Consider the following 18,936-nt stretch of genomic DNA (forward strand, 5'->3'; position numbering starts at 1 on the left):
GCTATATCTTCCGCAGATAAATTATTCACTGAAATTCTTGCAAATCTAACTATTATATCGTCCAGTGTATAAAAAAATTTTTTCAAGGTCCTTTCCTCACCTTTTGCACTTATTCTCTTGATAAATCTTTCACTCAATTACACTTTTTCACTATCTTCTTATTTAAATATGGGCACTTAGACTCTTTGTGATTATTGCCACAGTAACTGCAATAATACAGACGCACGTATTTAGGAGTACTTGAACTATTTCCCATTTACCTTATTTCTACGGGTTTTTTTCTTATTATTATGATAAATTAACTTACATTAATATACTCCTGATTCTGGTGTCGTCCTTTGCTGGTACTGAGATTCTTTGATTGTTGCTTTCTGTTTCTTTCACAGCTATTTCACTGCCGTTTCCTTTCTTACTGCTTTGTAGTCCTGTGATAATTTTCTACTGCTTTGTGGTCCTGCGAGATTTTTCTACTGCTTTGTGGTCCTGCGAGAATTTTCTTCTGCTTTGTGGTCCTGCGAGATTTTTCTACTGCTGTGTGGTCCTGCGAGAATTTTCTTCTGCTTTGTGGTCCAGCGAGAATTTTCTACTGCTTGAACTTTGTTTTTTAAAAAAAATTTCTCGAAAATTTTTATTTTTTTCGCCCAATTCATGGGGTACTTTTTTTCAAAATATATTGTGTTATTTGTTTTTTCGCCCGATTCGTGGGGTACTTATTTTATTATCACCGACCGTATGCCCTCTCGCACGAGGTATTTGCTTACGGTTGATGCTCCTGGCAGGATCGCCAATTAAAGTTATAACGCGGGTGAGCGTTAAAAAAAATAAAACGCTTGCTTCCAAAGTCAAACTTGAAGTGAAGTCTTTTATTCCTACGTTATTTCTTTTATACAAAATTTTTGCTTACTCTATACTTAACAAATAATTGTTTATGTTTACAATAAATCTTTCACAACTGGATGATCATCCTCTAATTTGTGCTTATGCTAGCTTTAAAAAGTACTTGACAAATAATTGTTTATGTTTATAAATTTGTGCTTATGCTAGCTTTAAAAAGTATTGCTTATTGTAATTCTATCCTTAACAAATAATTGTTTATGTTTACAGTAAATATTTCACTATTGGATGAGCTTATTTCATCATCCAATTAGTGCTTATGCTAGCTTTAAGAAGTATTGCTTATTGTAATTCTATCCTTAACAAATAATTCTTTATGTTTACAGTAAATATTTCTCTATTGGATGAGCTTATTTCATCATCCAATTAGTGCTTATGCTAGCTTTAAGAAGTATTGTTTACTCTAAATTTTTGTATATATTTGCCGTTATGCGGCTTACCAGAGTAGGGTATTAACTTGCACTCACCGAACAACTAAATGTATATGAGAACAACGCAATATCAACAGATGTGATTGTTAGTGGGTTGCCTATAAGGAAAGATGAGGACATTCTAAATGATTTCTCCAAGCTGTGCCAAACGCTTCAAGTAAGACTAGCGCCCGTACGTAATGCTTTTCGGTTACGACCAAACAATAAAAGCGTAGCTCCAATTATAATCAAATTGAGCTCTGCTGCAGATCGCTCTCAACTGCTGAAAGCTGTAGCTAAATTCTGCAAAGATAAGAGACGAGCACTTTCTCTTAGTGATGTCGGCGTCAGTATTGAAGGGAAGCTATTTATCCACGAATAGCTTACGAAAAAAAACCGCGAACTAATGCGTTTGGCTATGCAATATAAAAGGCAAAAGCGTCTAACGTCAGTTTTCTCTGTTCGTGGGCAAGTGTTTGTTAGAGCTCGACCCCAAACTGATGCTGTAATTATAACTGAAAAAACGAGTAGCATTGCAACTGCTAATATGTAAAAACAAAAACATGTATGCGTTATATTATTAATGTTATGTCTGCGTTAAATTTATTCTCTTATTTATCATTTATGTTTTCCAAACTCTTTGCTTTGCATTGTACTCATTTTTATTTTAGTATCATTTCTATTTCGTTCATCTCATTTGTACTTTTCATATTCTTGGCTTTACAATGTAATCTTTTTTATTTTGATCTCATTCCTATCTATCTCATTATCCCCTTGCTTTATTTAAATTCCTCCACCTTGCGTATACTCCCAACCATAAACTGTCAATGTGTAATGAAATAGCAAAACAAGTAGACAAAGAACATGCAAGAGGATTGCTTAAACTCATTTCTAATCGCTACAATGGGTTTAATGTCTGTCAGTTGAATGCGCGAAGTTTGAATGCTGAAAAAATTGACTATCTAAATTTTGTTTTTGATAATTTGAGCATTGACTTAATATGTATTACAGAGACATGGTTTAAAGACTATATTGATAATAATGTATATGCCCTGTGCGACTATACTATTATTAGATGTGATAGGACTACGAAGACTCGAGGAGGTGGCATTGCTTTATATTTTAAAAATAATTTTAAATGGAAAGAGATCTGTAGATCAGATCATTTTCAAGAAGTCGAATACATTTTTGTTGAATTTTATGATAACAATACCAAATGTCTTGTTGCATGCATTTACCACCCTAGCAATAGAAATGACCTCTCAGTGATATTTGATAAATTAGCGGAATTCCACATATCCTATGAACATATTATTGTGTGTGGTGATTTAAATGTAGACCTTCTTTGTGATAATTTTTCTTCCAGGAGTTTGATAGATAGTTTCCAATCATTAGGAATTTCCTTAATCAATGAATATGCTACTCGTTTTGCACCCCACTGCAAACCAAGTCTTTTGGATGTATTTTGCGTCAGTGACAGAGATTACGTCAGTCATATTGATCAGCTTCCTATGGCTGGAGTTTCCGACCACGAGTTGACATTCTTATCTTACAACATCCAGTTCAACAGACACAATCAAGTAAAGGAGATATTTTTTAGAGACTTTAAGCTTATTCAGCATGATCTCTTAAATAAGGAGGCTGCCGAGCTTAATTGGAATATGTGTCGGTTATTCACAACAGTGGATGAAAAACTGCAACATTTCAATGCTTTAGTCAGCCATCTATTTGATAGGTTTGTTCCGTTGCGTAAAGTTAAAGTCCACGGAAATAGGAAACCATGGTTTACACGTGAGATATTGTCTTTAATTAGAGAGCGTAGTAAAGCATATAAGAAATGGAAAAATGATAGAAACACTCACTCGTGGCAAAAATATCGTGTAGAAAGAAATAAAGTAACTGCAATCACTAGAGATGCCAAAAGGGCATATCTACAATGGAAGCTCAACGATAGTTTTCCTCCGAAAGTCCTATGGAAAAACCTTAAAACCTTAGGTGTCTCAGGAGAGAATAAGTCCGTGTGCAGTTTGGACCCAGAAATCTTAAATACTCACTTTCTAGCATCTAACAGGGCTCCACTCGACATACCTGTAAAAGTTCCTCTACGAGTGCATGTTGATGACGGTGAGTTTAAATTTGTGTCTGCAACAGAGATGGATTTGATACAGTGTGTACATACTGTCAAATCTAATGCTATAGGGACCGACGGCATTTGCCTTAAATTTCTTAAAATTATTCTACCATTTGTAGTACCACCACTTACGCACATAATTAACTTTTCAATCACCTCATCTACATTTCCATATCTTTGGAAGATAGCAAATATAATACCGCTCCTCAGCACTTCAGACCAATAAGCATTTTACCTGCCCTATCGAAAGTATTTGAAAAATTTTTGGCGCGACAAATTACCTGCTACTTGGACAAGAATAATCTGCTGAGTAATTTCCAGTCGGGTTTCAGAAGTCTGCATAGTTGCTCCACAGCTATGCTTAAAATTTTTGAAGATGTTCGCTCTGCTTATGATAAAAACTACCTAACAGTGCTAGTATTACTCGATTTTTCAAAAGCATTTGATACTATTGATCACAACATTTTACTGCAAAAATTGTGCTATCACTATAAGCTTGGAGCATTTTCTCTGCAACTAATAAAAAGTTACCTTTCGAATCGGCTACAACAAGTTAAATGTGGTGGTAACTACTCAAGTCTAAAACCAATTACGTCAGGTGTGCCGCAGGGCTCTATTTTAGGTCCAATTTTATTTTGCATTTTCATTAATGATATTGTTGAGTGTGGCCAACATTCGTCGATTCATCTCTATGCTGATGACACCCAGATCTACCTGTCAAGGCCAATAGGTCTTATTGAAGATTTGATAGCAAGGCTTAATGAAGACCTCACTCGTATTTCTAACTGGTCCAAATCTAACAACTTGAAATTAAATGAGTCAAAGACGAAGGCGATTGCTATTTCTCATTCAAAGTATGACCTTAACTCTTTGCCGCCAATATTACTTAATGAAGTAAATATTAACTTTGATGACATAGTAACTAACCTGGGTTTCAGAATAAATTCAAGATTATCATGCGTTGACCATGTAAACTTTGTTGTAAACAAGGTATATAATATTCTTAGAAAGCTATATTGTACTGCCTACTTACTGCCACGGCAAACTAAATTAAAACTTGTTAGATCACTCATTGTTCCTCATGTATCATACGCTGAATTAGTATATTGCAGGCTTGGTAATAATTCGAAACAAAAATTGCAAATCGTTTTAAATAATGCAGCGCGTTTCGTGTTTGAAAAACGGAAATATGACCATATATCTATCTACTCAAAACAGATTCTCGATCATAACCTCGACTCGTATCTCAAAATACGGTCTGTTTTGTTCCTGCATAAACTAATATACACACAAAAACCCTTGTACCTGTATAAAAACATTAAACAATGTCAGTGCACCCGAACATTGAATCTAATTGTTCCGACTTACACTTACTTGGAATCAGAACGCATGTTCTTTGTCAGTGCCATTAAACTATGGAATTCTATACCAACTATTGTACAATAAAGCTTATAAATCAAGCAAGGTGTTTTAAAACTGCAGTTTCTAACTACTTCTAACCTTTAATACCCCTTTCCTTCTCCCATTCCCACCATTTTTCTCTTCTTCTCACTTACTACTCTAAGTTTTAGTGTATAAGTTTAATAGTTAATATAGTTTTAAATCTAAGTAGCATTTCTATGTATACCATCCTCGTATTCTAGAATTATAAGAAGATGTACTACCACAAGACTCTGTCTTACTATGTACAAAACAAATCAAATAAATTGAAATTGAAATTGAAATACAACACTAAAAGTTTGCTCTCGTAGCAGACGCCGATATAATAGAAGAACAAAGCGACAGTGGGACAGTTCCGAATACCAGCCAACAAACTCCACGCATGCAAAAACCTCCACCTATATACGTTCAGAATGTCCAAAATATAAAAGCTCTAGATGACGCGTTGAATTCGATACCAAATATAAAATTTTACGAAATGAAAGTACTTAGCAAAAACGAAATAAAATTGCAACCAAAAGAGTCTCAACACTATAGAAAAATCATAGAACTACTAAAACAAAAAGGAATATACTACTCCACGTTTAGACAAAAAGATGAACGAGGATTTAAAGTAATACTACGTAATATGCACTATTCAACTGACACAGAAGAAATTAAACAAGAACTAGCTGAGTTAGGTCACGAAATAACAAACATTCACAACATACAAATAACGAATTCAGAACGCAAAAAACAACCACTTTCACTATTTTCAGAAATAAAGTAAATTAATTAATAAATTAAAATAAATTAAGCTATATGGATGCGAATGGACTAGCTCGCCACGTTCTGGAACTTAAAACATTTTTAATAAATAAATCAATCGATATAATGTTGATCTCTGATCTCTGTATAATATACATTACACAAATGAACCCGACAACAAAGCACACGGTGGGACAGCAATTACACTGTGCGACAGTGAAAATATACTTTTATAGAGACCTAGTACAACTTGTAGGTATAGTAAAACTAAGAAACATGGTATAGGAGAAATTTCCAATACACCCCCAAAATCTTATTTTATGGCCATAAAACCGTTTTTCAGTAGGTTGATGTGAACAATCACTCCTAACTTCGCCAATATCCATCCGATTCCGAATTTGTTTTTTTAGTTCGAAAGAACAAAAACAAGCCTTTTTGACAGTGTGTTGACAATTTTTCTGAAATGACAACTGACGAGACTGTAGACGGAAGTATTTGGCATTTTTTTATTTTTTCTCTATTTTTTCAACTTTGACATAATTTTTCCGATATTATCCGATATTGAGGATTTTTTTTAGTACACTACTGTTATAGTAAATTTAATTTTGCGTCGAATGAGCTATATTTGACTGTAATTGAATTAAAATTAATAGAGTTGTGTGGGTTTTAAGATTTTTTTCTTTTTTTTTAATAATTTGGTATGTAGGTATAGCTTACGCTAAATGGGAATAAGGACGTGTTTTGATGCGTTATTATAGATACGTAATATTTATTGGAGTGTATATGTATACATAAGAGTACACTGTACTGCATACAACAGAACTGCTTAGAACTTACGAAAATATCTGACATATTATAGCACTTTTTTTTCAAAAGAAATATGAAAAAGCTCCCAAGTGTACCAAAGTTCACACTGTACATTGATTAAGAAAAGAAGTTTGTTATTATAATTTAACCTTATTAAAACGTCAAAGTTTTATTGTTTGTTTCATTGAAATTCAAGAGATATAAATCAAAACGTTGTCAGAAAACTCGAATTTCTCAATATTCTCCGATGGTGTGGCATCATCAGCCTTATCATAAACCAGATGATTGTTATTTTTGTAAAACGGACATAAACGGTCATCATTATAAAACTCATAAAGTATGCTGATGTTGCAACTGTTAAGAACCCGGTAGGCTTGGACGATATGATTGACTCAACTGCAGGAACTGAAGGAAGTTCAACTCATTGCTGATGATGATCAAACTGATAACAATAAACCTGATGATGAAGAGTACTTTCCGTCTGGTTCTAAGTCTTCAGAACGACACATTGTATCAAATTCAGATTTTCAGGATCTTTCTCGTGATTTACTTCTATCGGGAAGACAATCTGAAACGCTCGCTTCTCGATTTAAACAATGGAATTTAGTTGATGACGACTTCAGATGAATGATGATGATCGAATTTCTTACAGAAAAGTATTCAAAACTGATGAAGAGAATGACAAATGTACCGTACCATACTAAACTCCAAAGGGCCGTTTCCAATGCATTTTTAAGTTTGGAACCAGTTCCGTTGTGTACTGCACCGTACCGTACCGTACCATACCGTACAGTGCTGCACTGCACAATACTCCAATAAATATTATGTGTTTATAATGACACTTGTTATCATTTTCATGCTTCGAAACGCATACCAAATCTTGTACTAAAAAAAAAGAAAAAATCTTAAAGCCCACACAACTCTATTAATTTTAATTCAATTACAGTCAAATATAGCTCATTCGACGCAAAATTAAATTTACTATAACAGCAGTGTACTAAAAAAAAACCTCAATATCGGATAATATCGGAAAAATTATGTCAAAGTTGAAAAAATAGAGAAAAAATAAAAAAATGCCAAATACTTCCGTCTACAGTCTCGTCAATTGTCATTTCAGAAAAAATGTCAACACACTGTCAAAAAGGCCTGTTTTTGTTCTTTCGAACTAAAAAAACAAATTCGAAATCGGATGGATATTGGCGAAGTTAGGAGTGATTGTTCACATCAACCTACTGAAAAACGGTTTTATGGCCATAAAATAAGATTTTGGGGGTGTATTGGAAATTTCTCCTATACCATGTTTCTTAGTTTTACTATACCTACAAGTTGTGCTAGGTCTCCATAAAAGTATATTTAATTTTTTTTTTTTTGTCACACCGTGTTATTATCAAAAGAAATATTAAATACAATGAACTGCAGGTATACAGAGAAAAAAACATCCAAGCCACCACAATAGACATAGAAGACACAAAAGAACAAATAGCAATATTTGCAGTCTACTGTCCCCCCAAATATAACAACACAAAAGAACAATACCTGCATTATGTAAAATCGCTAGGGAATCGTTACTTAGCCGGAGGAGACTACAATGCTAAAAACATACTTTGGGGGTCAAGGTTAACAAATAAAAAAGTGAGGCAATTGATTGAAGCCATTAGAAAAAATAATAGCCGCTTTATTAGCACAGGTGAGCCAACCTACTGGCCAACAGATAGAAAAAACAACCGGACTTAAGTGACTTCTGCATAATTAAAAATATGTCGTTGAAAGTCTGACAATAAAATCATGTTTAGAGCTATCTTCAGACCATTCACCATTAATTATGACCTTACTTGGACCTATTGAAATAAAACAATCTCGGGGTCTATATAGTTCTAGAACGAATTGGACTAATGCTTGTCAAATATTAGAACAAAAACACAAAATAAATATATCACTGAGAACTCAAGATGAAATTGACTCCGCTATTGTATAAGCTATTGTAATACAAGCAGTAGCTTCCTCTACACCAACACCGAAAATGTCAAATAAAGAAAATATCCCAAATTACATTAAAGAGAAAATCGACGAAAAAAGAAAGCTCCGAAAAACATGGCAAACCACCAGACATCCAGCAGATAAAACCTAACTTAATAAGGCGACAAATGAGCTAAAAGCACTACTTACAAAACACAAGGAGAGTAAACTTCGAAATTATATGGCAAACCTGGGCCAAATTACTCCTTAAGGGAAGCAACAAAACACAATGGCGCTGTAATACATAAACCTCCCATCAAAACAGAAGCCACCTCATGGGCAAAAACAAGCAAAGAAAAAGCCGATACCCTAGCCACACACTTCTTAGATACATTTACAAGTGACATGGATAATCAAAACATTAACATTAAATCTGATAACATAATAAACCTTCCGAAAATCAAAACAAGAAAGACCACCGTAAGCGAAATTAAAAATCAAATAAGACAGCTAAACGATAGAAAAGCTCCAGGATATGATCTAATAAATGGAAAAATTTTAAAAGAGTTACCTGAAATAGCATTGCAACTCATAAGAAATATATTTAATTGCATATCAGAGACTAAATACTTCTCACGACTGTGGAAAATTGCTAAATTACCGCCATACCCAAACCAGGAAAAGATGCCACCAAAACTGCCTCATATCGACCCATCAGCTTATTGCCAATACTTTCAAAGGTGTTTGAAAAAATATTGTTCGACCGATTAGAACCTATTTTGACAGCAAAAAAAGTGATACCAAGCCATCAATTCGGATTTAGACGGCAACACTCAACAGTCCAACAAATCCACAGGGTTGCTAACAAAATACTTAACGATATGAATGAAAAAAAATATTGTGTAGCTGTATACCTAGACATTGCAAAAGTCTTTGATAAAGTTTGGCATAAAGGACTTTTGCATAAGCTCAAACGAATCTTTCCACAAAACTACTTTGAAATTTCGAAGAGCTACATAACTGATCGAAAATTTTATATAAGATATGAAGACGAATATTCCGATATTCTACCAATGTATTAGGTCCTCTTTTATATATAATATACACCGCAGATGTGCCAACTCCTACAACAGATAATGCAATGATAGCAACGCTTGCGGATGATACTGTATTAATGGCATCAAACAATGACGAAAAACTGGCAACCTTTACACTTCCAAAATTAATAAACAAGTAAATTGGTTTGATGAATGGGGTATAAAAGTTAATAAAGACAAAACTATACAAGTTATATATACAAAAAAAAAAATTTACTCTCACCTTAACAAACAACAAAATAAAAATCTGCCCAGCAGCAAAATATCTTGGAATAACTATTGACGAAAAACTAACATGGAAACAGCATATCATTAACAAAAGAAATCAAATTAAGAACAAGTACTGGCAATCAAGTTGGCTAATCGGACGAGCATCAAAAATATCACTTTATAATAAGGTAACTATATACAAAACAATTATTACTCCTATCTGGAAATACGGAATAGAAATATGGGGAACGGCTAAAAACACACATCTTCAGCTCATACAGCGAACACAATCCAAAATATTACGAAATATAACAAATGCTGGTTGGTTTATTTCCAATGAAGCCATACATCGCGACTTAAACATAGACACTATCCAAGAAACAATCAAAAAATGTAGCACTAAGCATATCCAGCGACTGTCAGTCCACCAAAACGAACAACTGCGTAAAATAATACCGGCAGAAAATATCAAATGAAGATTATAGCGACTCACACCGACTGATCTTACTATAAGATTTCCAGTGTAATTACAAAACAAAAAAAAGGAAAATAATAATAATTATAACAGATTCTTCTTATATTGGTAAAAGAACATAATAGACCCTATTTGTACAAAAATTACATATTGTTAATATATAACAGACTGTAATAAATAAAGGGGAGATAAAAAAAAAAAAAAAAAAAAACTATCATCAGGCCACAACAACTACAAGCAATGTTGCCAATTTAGCGACTTTGTCGCTAGAATTGACGACTTTTGCTTGAGTCTTGGCGACAAAAAAAAAGTTTTGACGACAAAAGTGATTTCGCGACTTATATGGCGACTTTTGGAGAGCAAATCAAAACCGTTTTAGGTAAAAGATACTTTTCTGTCAACTTGGTTACCCGTGCATAACCTTTACCTTCCATACTCTAGAGTAACAATTTACTGACTACAGATAAAATAAAGCACTACCTATTGGTGTGTTATCGTTGATAAATTATCGATCTATAATTCAAATTTTAAATTTATTTTCACCTTAAAATTTTTTATGAAATTAACAAAAATCATACGCTGTATTAAGAAATAATAAAATATACCTATTCCAATTCAATTACACCTTGTTTCACACAATTGTAATGAGTAACCAAATTATTTTTACCACTGATCACATAAGAAAACGACATTCATCGGGAGACCGTCACCACCTTCTTAAGTTCCCGTCCAGTGAATGCCGTAATCGGAGTCCAGCCACCTCCTATAGCAGATGAAGAGCTCCAGCTTCCTCGTGAGACACGTGCAACACTGGCGCAATTACGTTCTGGATATTGTAGCAGGTTAAAGTCCTACTTATCCAGAATCACCCCGACATATCAAACATACGACACGACACTAATTACCTTTTCACATGCCCTCTAAAACCGACTCATCTAACACCCCTCTCCCTCTGGATCATACCCGTCGAAAAGGCATGTTTCTTGGGCCTTTAGATGAGCTAGACGAAGATGGCCGGTGATAATCCCTACACTGGCGGGGCTCCTATTACTGTTAAGAAACAAACAAACCATAAAGAAGCCGTCGTGAAATATCGGAAGCATTTGGAGCAATTCAATAGGAATTAAAATGCGTCCCGGGAGGGATTGGGAGCGTTCTCTGAGGGTACCGAACGTAAAATGATTGCGGGCGATTTTATGGGGCGGTTCCGAACCATCAAGGATGGTTATAGCGGAGCCGTCCTGGACATGGACGGTGTTCCAAAACGTATTGCCAAGAAGCTCCTGGGCTACTCCTCGCAGTTTGACAGGCTTTTTACCGAGATGGTGGCGGAGATTGCCCACCTTCGCGGGCAAAGGTCCAAAGAGGTCATAAAACAGGTGGTGAAAGAGGTGGGGCTTTCCATGGGGGTTAGGGTGCACGAGGTGCGCCCGCTGAAGGATGGAGGTGCGATTATTCGCACCCCATCCGTTGCTGAGAGGGACAACTTGGATAAGAATGCCAAGTTTTCCGAGGTGGGGATCGATGTGAGCGCAAGACGTAAGTTGGGACCCAGGGTGTTGGTCCAGGGGGTCCACACGGAGATCTCCCTTAATGAGGTCCTGGGGCAGCTCCTCCATCTGAACCTGAAGGAGCTCAGTCCAGGATGCCTGGAGAAGGACGTGAGGATGTTCAGCTGTCCTTGGAAGGTTAGCCCTGATGTGGTAACGAACGTAGTCCTTGAGGGTACGAACATGCTAATGCTCGTCCTTTTGGAAGCGGGGTGTTGCAACATTAAGTGGTTCTCCTTCCGAGTACGGCCGGACCAACTGACGCCCGGCTGTTTCCGCTGCATAAGGTTCGATCATGGGGTGGCAGAATGTAGGGCCAAGAAAGATGTCTGCCGAAGGGCACAGGAGTGCAGGTTGCGCCAATGCCCCGGATTGTCGCAACTGCGCGTTAAAGGGCAAGCCAGCTGGACATCTGATGATGTCCACTGCCAGCCCGGTGTATGGCACATTGTTGGTTGAACTATATCAACTGAACTGTCAGGGGGCTTATGCCGTGATGTGTGAGTTGAGGGTGTGTATGTTGGAGGGGTGCTGCGGCATTGACTTGCTCCAGGAACCATACACCACCAACGGGGTGATGAGAGGTCTTCCTGGGGGCTTCAGGGTCTTTACTGACCTTGGAGTCAACGCTGCAGTAGCTGTGTGTGAGCTAAGCTATTCTTGTGTAGTAGTTGACTCATCACAGTGGGGAGTATGTGTGTGTGTCGAGGGGGAATTCGGCAGAATGTATGTCGCCAGCTTATATTGCATGTTTACCGAGCCTCTACACCCATACTTAAGATACATTGATGCGGTGCTACTACGTGAGAGTAGCATTCCTGTCATGGTGAGTCTTGATGCGAATGCTACCTCCCCGATGTGGCATACTGCTGGATATCGAAGCTTCGATCGGGGTGAGGTTATAAGTGAATGGGTGGTGGCGAAAAGCCTCCACATTGTGAATGAACCGAGTGAATGGTATACGTTTGATGGGCCTAGATGCGTCAGTAACATTGACGTGACGCTCATGAATGAGGCAGCAGCGAGCAGATTTGAGTGCAGATGAAGCGTTAAGGGGGTTGGGTAATTAGTGACCATAATTTAATACAATTTTAGGTCTACTCTCCGAATTCGGAAGAAGACCGCTGGACGTGTAGCGGTCCCTGTGGGTGCTGCGAAGGTAACTCCTACGTTAACTGAAGGTAAGTCGGGGGTGAGCAGGAGCGGGCGCGCTTCCGAAAATGGAAACGAGGGGCGAAAACCGTGATTAAATTGAGGCCAGCCGCGATGTATTAACAAGAATTCCGTAGGAATTGGGATGCTTCCCGGGAGCGTTCGGTGCCGAACGCAAGAAGATTGCGGGGGAATTCATGGGGCGGTTCCGAGCCATGAAGGATGGTTTTTCCGGAGCCACCTTGGACATGGACGGTGCAACAAAAATTTGGCGAAGGAGCTCTTGGGCTACTCCTCGGAGTCCGAAGAGCTCTTCGTACAGATGGTGGCAGAGATTGTCCATCTTCGTGGGCAATTAGACGCCTCGAAGAAGTTAAGGGAGGAGGCACCTCTGAGAATGGCTGGGGCTTCACCGGCTGACGCAAAGTTGGTGCCGGCACCTCAGGGGCCAGCGCTCGTGTGGCCTGTTGAGACCTAGTCGGTGGTAGTGAGGGGTAAGACCCCTACTACGTCCAAGGAGGTGATAAAGAAGGTGGTGAAGGAGGTGGGTCCTTCTATGGGGCTAGGGTGCACGAGATGCGCCCGTTGCAGGATGGAGGTGCGATTATTCGCACCCAATCCGCTGACGAGAGGGATAACTTGGAGAAGAATGCCAAGGGGGTCCATACGGAGATCTCCCCTGATGATTTGATTGAGAGCTTTTCCGTCTGAACCTGAAGGAGTTCAGCCCTGGGTATCTAGAGAAGGACGTCAGGATGGTCAGTCGTCCTTGAAAGGTTAGCCCTAATGGGCTAACTAATGTTGTCCTTGAGGCTACGGACATGCTAATGTAGCTCTGTTCCAGGAACCATACACCACCAACGGGGTGCTGAGAGGTTTTCGTGGGGGCTTCAGGGCCTTTACTGACCTTGGAGTCAATGCCGCAGTAGCTGTGTGTGAGCCAAGCTACTCTTGTGTACTAGTTGACGCATCACAGTGGGGATTATGCGTCTGTGTCGAGGCGGAATTCGGAAGAATGTTGGTCTCTAGCTTGTATTGTAAGTTTAGCGAGGCTCTAGAGCCCAATTTCGGATACATTGATGCGCTGCTACTACATGAGTGTAGTGTTCCTGTCTTCGAGTGTCCTGATGCGAATGCTACATCCCCGATGTGGTTCAGCAAGATATCCAGGCAGGGATCCCTACAAAATGCTGGATATCAAAATTCTTTTCGTACGAAATACTGTAAATTAACGTAACAAAATTCTGCAGTGACAAAATTCTGTATTTACAGAATTCTGTAAAAACAAAATTCTGTACTGTCTTAAAAAAATTCTGTATTGACAAAATTGTGTATTGACGAAATTCTGTACTGACGAAATTCTGTATTAACAAAATTCTGTATTGAAAAAATTTTGTGTTGACAAAAGTCAACGAAAAAAGGAGTTCTACGCAAAAATACGGTGGATTGCGTAGTCGGAGTCGGACTGATGAGGGTTATTTTTTTGAAGCGCGGCCGAAGGCCGCCCATGCTAAAAGGAGTTCTACGCAAAAATACGGTGGATTGCGTAGTCGGAGTCGGACTGATGAGGGTTATTTTTTTGAAGCGCGGCCGAAGGCCGCCCACGCAAAAAGGAGTTCTACGCAAAAATACGGTGGATTGCGTAGCCGGAGTCGGAATGATGAGGGTTATTTTTTTGAAGCGCGGCCGAAGGCCGCCCACGCGAAAATAAGTTATACGCAAAAATACGGTGGATTCTATCGAAACTGAAGAAAAAAAGTGAGCACTTTTTTATAAAATTTGTTGAATTTCTTATAATTTACTTTCAGCATTTCGTCAATACAGAATTTTATCAATACAAAATTTCGTCAATACAGAATTTCGTCAATACAGCATTTCGGCAATACAGAATATTTTTTACAGCATTTTGAAGTACAGAATTTCGTATACATAATTCTATAATACAGAATTCTGAAATACAGAATTTTGTATACAGCATTTTGTAAACAGAATATTGTATCATACAGCATTACGTACCCAACCCATCCAGGCATTGTGCTGGATATCAGAGCCACGATCGAGGTGAGGTTATGAGTGAATGGGTGGTGGAGAATAGTGTCTTTATTGTGAATGAGCCGAGTGAATGGTATACCTTTGAAGGGCAGAGAAGTGTGAGTGACATTCGCGCGACACTCATGAATGAGGCAGCAGCTAGCAGATTTCAATGTAGATGGTGTGTAAATACGTATGCTTTATAGGTGTTGCACCTCTTGAACCGGGAGTCATACAGCGCTCTTGTTGCCTTCAGGTTGAGAAACAGGATTTGAATGCCGCTGCTACAGGATCCATAGACTTCTTTATTTGTTTTTTCATAAGAGCAACTGTTTTCAAGTTAGGAATGTGGTTGTGGGTCGCCAAGGGAAGACCGGGTGCATCGGGGTGTTGTTTAAAAGTCGATATGTTAGTTCAGTATGCGCGTGACGCTTTTGGACGGGAAAAGTATATTGGTCGTTCATTAGTTAGTATTTGTGTTAATTACGGTTGTGTTTTTTTGTAATGTATATATATATATATATATATATAATTGGCGAGTACACCCGTTTTGGGTATTTGGCCGAGCTCCTCCTCCTATTTGTGGCGTGCGTCTTGATGTTGTTCCACAAATGGAGGGACCTACAGTTTCAAGCCGATACCGAACGGCAGATATTTTTATGAGGAGCTTTTTCGTGGCAGAAATACACTCGGAGGTTCGCCATTAGAAAAAACTTTTCCTGCACTTTGGTCTTTCACCGAGATTCGAACCTACGTTCTCTCTCTGAAATCCGAATGGTAGTCACGCGCAAGCCCATTCGGCTACGACGGCCGCCTATGTAATGTATAAGTATACAGGTATTTTCATGCAAGTCACACTTCCGGAAGAGTGTTATAGTACGTGGGTCACCGTGACCGCAGATGGCTCTTTCGGGGTAAAAAAGCTTTGGCTCAAATTTTGTCGATGGACTGGAGAGTTAATAGTGCCAACCTCTACGGACAGATATATAGGGGCAGTCTGAGTGAAGTATTTAGTTCCCAAGAATTCTATGTATGCATTTTTTTTAAATATATATATATTTAGCAAGGCCGTAATCAGTCCTGACAAACATTAAAATCGTAAACTCCGTACGCAACAATTTGTTCTCCAGTTAAAATTTCATCATAGATTATATACCACTCGACGTTGACAGACTGTGAGCACATCTTTTAATATTTGTTTCTCACAAAAATAAAGAACATGTGCGTTCTCCTTATTCAGTTGTTTTTTATTATTAGTATTGTCTTCGCTTCCTTCACTTCGTTTGACGTATCGTCACTGAGGCAAAAATTTACACGATATTTAGTTCTCCGTGTAATTTGAAAACATTGGTAAATCCTAAATTCAAACTATATATTAGAAAATGTCCAATAGTACAGATTATTTACATCCTACTTTGTTTTATGGACAGCTTCTATATATTGGCATTAACTTCAGCCACAGGTATTGCATTTACAGCTTGAAACCCTTCAAAATGCTCTTTACATACACTTCAAACATTCTTCTTCACTTATATTAAAATCAACCCTTCGCGTGTCTTTAGTTCTCTATTTACTGGTTAGCTGACTGAAATATGCTTACATTATCGCATTTTATATATGGGGCGTTCCACGTCAACTGGACCAAAGCTCTGTCCAAAATTCTATGGGATGAAAATAATCATATAATATGTCAAAATACTCGTAAACTCATGCCCTTTCAATTGCAAAGTGGCAAATTTGAAAATTCGAAATGGCGTCATTACTGTGTCACCTCAAAGACACTAAATTCCAAAATTTGCAAATATATCTATCAATTACTTTTAAAAATAGGTTCAAAAATGATGACTCATGATATATTTGAATGTTTTTGGGGTCGCTGATTACGAATCTGAAATCAGATTTTCAAAATTCAAAATGGTGGATCCAATATGGCGGACATTTTTCGAAAATTTTTTTGGATTCGCTTGAAACTCATCACTTGGGGGTTTTCGGGGTCGCTGATTACGAATCTGAAAACAGATTTTCAAAATTCAAAATGGCGGATCCAATATAGCGACTGAAATTTTAAAAGAATAATTGAATTTACATGAACTATGTTACTCGGAGGTATTTGAGGTCGCAGATCACGAGTATGATGTTAGAATTTAAAAAAATTTTAAATAGTGGATTCAATGTGAAAGATAATTTTTAAGAAACGTATTGAATTATTTGAAAGTTTGTAAGTTCTTAGGTAGCTGATCGCAATTCTGACTTCAGTGTTCTAAAAATTCAATAAGTGTTGACTATTCATTTAACACTAGTCAGTTGTTTACGTAACGATCTCATCATGTTAGAATTTCTTCCCCTTTATTTGTTTTTGTACTAACACTAAAGTGTTGGATTTTATTTTATTATTTATCTTTTAATAGAGTCTAAGATCTTAACTTGTTAGCCAAAGAAGTTAATTTTCTTTCAAAATATTCCATTTGTTGCGTCTAAGACTTCAACATGTTAAGTATGGTTCATCTTCATTTGTTTTTGTACTTAACATTCAACTGTTAGATTCTCTTTCGTCATATTTCATTTGTTTTCGTCTAAAACCTTAGTGGGTGAAGCTTGTTTCGTGTGCATTTGTTTTTGTAGTAACATTGAAGGGGTTGAATTTCTTTCGAAATATTCAATTTGTTGCGTTTGAGACTTTAATGTGTTAAGTATGCTTCGTTTTCATTTGTTTTTGAAATAACATTCAACTGTTAGATTCACTTTCTTCATATTTAATTTGTTTGCGTTTAAGACCTATGTATATGTGTGAAGCTTGTTTCGTATTCATTTGTTTTTGTAGTAACATTGATGTGATAGATTTTCTTTACACATTTTTCTGTGTTTACGTCTAAGACCTTAATGTCCACTCAGTTTAAGAAACTTTTACCGCATCATTTTATTGCTAAGAGGCAGTCTGAGTACTTTCAGGAAAAAAAAAAATAATCTTCAAGACGGCGAAGTAATATTGCAGTGTGATTTTTCTGAAAACTATGCTTATGTTGCGCAGGATGCTGTGCAAGGATTTCATTATAATAATGATCAATGCACAATACATCCTGCAGTTTTCTATTACAAGGAAGGGAATGAAATGAAGCACCGCAGTATTGTATTACTGTCAGACTGTACAACGCATGATACTGCAGCAGTTTACATATTACAGCAGACAGTAATACCGGAAATAAAGAAAGTATGCCCAAATGTCAAAAAAATATACTATTTTACTGACGGGGCTAAACAGCACTACAAAAATCGGTACCAAATAATAAATTTAATAAACCACGAAAAAGATTTTAATGTAAAGGCTGAGTGGCATTTCCATGCAACTGCTCATGGGAAAGGAGCATGCGATGGCGTTGGAGCAGTTTTAAAAAGAGAAGCAACGCGTGCCAGTTTACAACGTAAACCTCAAGACGCCATTTTGAATGCCAAAGCTCTTTTTGATTGGGCAAAAGAGCACATTAAATCGATTCAATTTTTTATTTATTCAAAACAGCAACATGAAAAAATGAAACGTTCGCTAAACCAGAGATTTTCCGCGGCACCTTCTGTAACCAAAATCCAATCAGCACATTGTTTTATAGTTACACCACATAATAAACTCAACGTTTATAGGTACTCGAATGACCATGAACCGCTCGCCATTGTCCAATATTAATCAGCCGTTTTGAAATATAAAACCATTTAAAGAGAGTTACTATCAATCAGCCCTTTTCAGAGCTAATAAATTAATTAAAACACCAAAAAATAAACCTTTAATCAGCCCTTTTCAGGGCTAATAAAGTAGCTAAGACACCAAAAAATAAATCATTAATCAGCCCTTTTTAGGGCTATAAAACAACATTGATTTGACATATTGGATCCGCCATTTTGAATTTGAAAAACTGATACCGGATTCGTCATTAGCGACCTCGAAAACCCCCGAGTAACAAATTTTAAGCAAATTAAAAAAAATTTCGAAAATATCCGCCATATTGGATCCGCCATTTTGAATTTTGAAAAACTGACATCGGATTCG

The sequence above is a fragment of the Anastrepha ludens genome, chromosome X (assembly GCF_028408465.1).
Source record: "Anastrepha ludens isolate Willacy chromosome X, idAnaLude1.1, whole genome shotgun sequence".
Taxonomy (NCBI): Eukaryota; Metazoa; Arthropoda; class Insecta; order Diptera; family Tephritidae; genus Anastrepha; species Anastrepha ludens.